General features: G+C 41.9%; 1 pseudogene; it reads right to left on the bottom strand.

Annotated features, from left to right (window-relative positions):
* Positions 1-2,269: 2,269 nt before the first annotated feature.
* Positions 2,270-2,447, bottom strand: LOC147707650 (U2 spliceosomal RNA; annotated as a pseudogene).
* Between the last annotated feature and the right edge of the window lie 620 nt (positions 2,448-3,067).

Below are 3,067 nucleotides of genomic sequence, written 5' to 3'. Positions count from 1 at the left end.
TAGGGGTGGGGTCAGTGGTGGCGGGATCAGTTGGGGGTGGAGCTAGAGTAAAAAAAACCTGTTTCAAAACATTAGGCAATGCGACAATGCTGTATTTCAAAATCAGATGTAACTACAAAAAGCACATTTTGATAATACATGTTTATTTAAAGGCCTTTAGTGAAAGTCGAATAGCAAGTACAAAGGCAAATGTAATGGGAAAGTCTTTTCCAAGGCACAGTTTATGCACTAATTTTACACTTCATGGCCGCAATTAATTTCTTGTACTCTGGAACCTTTTCAGAGAGTGCAAGTCTCAGGAGGTGATCCAGATGTGCATCAGTCAGTTTGTTTCTCAGTTTATTTTTTAGAACACCCATTGTAGAAAAGGAACACTCTCATACATATATGGACCCAAACATGCTAAGTATTCTTTGTGCCAAGGTAAAAAGAAGAGGGAATTTTTCAGATGGCACACTTGCCAGAAATCTTCTGGTTCCGTCCCCAAGAAAGAGGACTCAAGCACAGACCTGTATTGCATGTCAATTAGTTACATCTCAGCTTGTGCCCTTTTCAAACCAAGAAGTTCAACAGCTTCGAGATTCCTTGCACTAACCATCCATGGGTTTTCTGCAAGCCTGAAAAGCGGGGTGAGAACTCTAAACTGAGAGAATTGCCTCTTAATGTCCCCAGACATTTCTTCCAGATACGCATACAGATTGAGACTGAGCAACATTTCCTGAGCTTTTTCAACCTCTATGTTAAAGCCAGCAACTTAGGACAGTTTGTAAGATCACCATTGTTCAACTGCTCTCGGAACAGCTCGAGTTTACTTTCAAAGGAGTATATGGCACTCATCATTGAGGACACCAGTTTCTGTCTACCTTGAAGTGCCAGATTGAGAGAGTTTAAATGTGAGAAGATGTCGCACAGAAAATGGAGCATGGTGAGTCATTGGAAGTTATATAATTCTGGGAAGGACTGCCCTCGACTGATTACAAATTCTTCATTTCTGGAAGCAAAGTAATAAATCTTACTATCGCTCTACCTTTGCTCAACCACCTAACTTCAGTATGTAACAACAGGTCTGCATGTTCACATTCGACATCCCTCAACAATAATTTAAAAAGTCTGTGGTTGAATGCTTTCGCTCAAATAAAATTAACAATTCTCACAACTTGTTTCATAACATCATTTAGTTGTCCTTGTTTTATTTTTGCGCATAATGCTTCCTGATGTATTATGCAATGCTAATCAATTAAAGTGGATGATTGAAGTTTTTTTCTTAACAGAGATACAAAGCCCTTCTCATGCCCCCATCTGTAGTAATACTTACAAGATTGTTCAATGGCAGGTGATGAGATTTAAAGAAATTACACATGCTGGCCAACACATCCTCTCCTCTTGTGTGACCATGCAATAGCAAACGGCAGAGGAGCTCTTCCTTTGGAATGATTTCTTGTTCCAAATACTTCACCCAAATCAATAACTGAGCCACATCACCTACATCTGTGGACTCGTCAACTGCAATGCTAAAGAAAGGGAACAGCTTGACTGCATTGATGACCTGTGCTAGAACATTGTCACCAATTGACTCGATTCTGCGTGTGCATGTCGAATCTGACAGTTGTACTGCACCTATTTCCTTCATAATATTGGATTTATTAAGATAGTTGGCAAATAAAATGTCTGCTGCCGAGAGAAAACACTTCTTAACCAGCTGTGCCTTTGTAAATAGCTTTTTATGTTTTGCAAGCCAGTAGCAAATTTGGAAGGATGCCTCGGTTACAGCCTCAGATTCTTTCATCTGGCACAGAAAGAGCTTTTGTTGGGATAGAAGGGCTTGCTTTAGTGATGCCACCTTCGCAGAATGCGGTTTTGAGGACATTGGAAAGTTTTCTGTGAAGTCAGAATGTCGTGTTTTATAGTGCCTCTCCAGGTTATATCTTTTTAGCACATTAACCTTTTCTTTGCAAAGGAGACAAGTACCTTTATCTTTCTGATGCTGGAAAAACAGTCTTTTTCCCACATTTGTCTCTTTTCAAAGTGCAGCGTCTGAAAAAAAAGAAAAAACAGATTTAAAAAAATGCGATAATGAAATAAATAATGCATGGCCCGGTGGCCGCAAAGTGGCAAATAAATAACATAAATACATAAGTAAGGCAAGACACAGTGACCAGTTTGCTTTTATTCACACGCATACACAATAGTGCCACTTTACAGGGTTTGGTAGTGAAGCACTGCTTTCGTTTTCTCGTCTATTTTTCAACAGCATTGTTTTCCCCGGGTGGGGAAGTGCACCATTCCTGGAGGTACTGCAAAACCAGGTTGATGCGTGGAGTGGACAGAGCAAGCTCCAATTCCTTCTCCCTGTTCCAAAAATCTATTTAATATATGGTCCCCAGATAGAGGACGTATCAGATATTAAACTGATAAGAACAGATTGTTTTTTCAACTTGTTAGGGTGTCGTTTCTGGTTCAGATACATCAATCGTCACGTTCCACAACACCCTATTTATTCGTAAGTCGCTGGTTACAAACATGGCAACAAGTGTACAAGCTATCCCATTGACCTTTTACCTGTGAAGGGAAAAGGTCATGTCAATAAAAGACATACAGTAAGTTATTACATTTACTCCACCTGTCTACATCCGAGCTCTCCTCTCTCCTATCGCCAAACTGATTCCTGGATTGAAGGGAAGAATAGGCAAAAGACAGGTTAGTCCCTCCAGGGCCCCTTGCGTTACAAGGGGACCCCCTTTGGGGTTGCTTTCTTTGCCTGGGCCTTACTGGGCCCCCTGCGTGACAGGGGACCGCTTTGGGTCCTCAGGTTTCGTCCTCGCTATCTCCATCTGATCTGTCCAGTGCTGCGTAGGCCCGCAGGAGGCTGTGGATCATCTTACAACACACCTGGGTTGATATCTCCTTTTTCCCTACTACCAGGTGGTTTCAGGAAAACAAAAGATTATCTTTTATCAGCACATGAGCCTCCAGCAGTTCTGGAGGTCACCCTGCGCATGTGTCCCTGGGAACAGTCCATACATCAGAGTCAGCGGTGATGCAGGTTATGGGTATCCAGGCCCTGAGC

This window comes from Lissotriton vulgaris, chromosome 6 (assembly GCF_964263255.1).
Source record: "Lissotriton vulgaris chromosome 6, aLisVul1.2, whole genome shotgun sequence".
NCBI lineage: Eukaryota > Metazoa > Chordata > Amphibia > Caudata > Salamandridae > Lissotriton > Lissotriton vulgaris.
The sequence above is the reverse complement of the archived record's forward strand: the minus strand, read 5'-3'. Positions and strand labels throughout refer to the sequence as shown.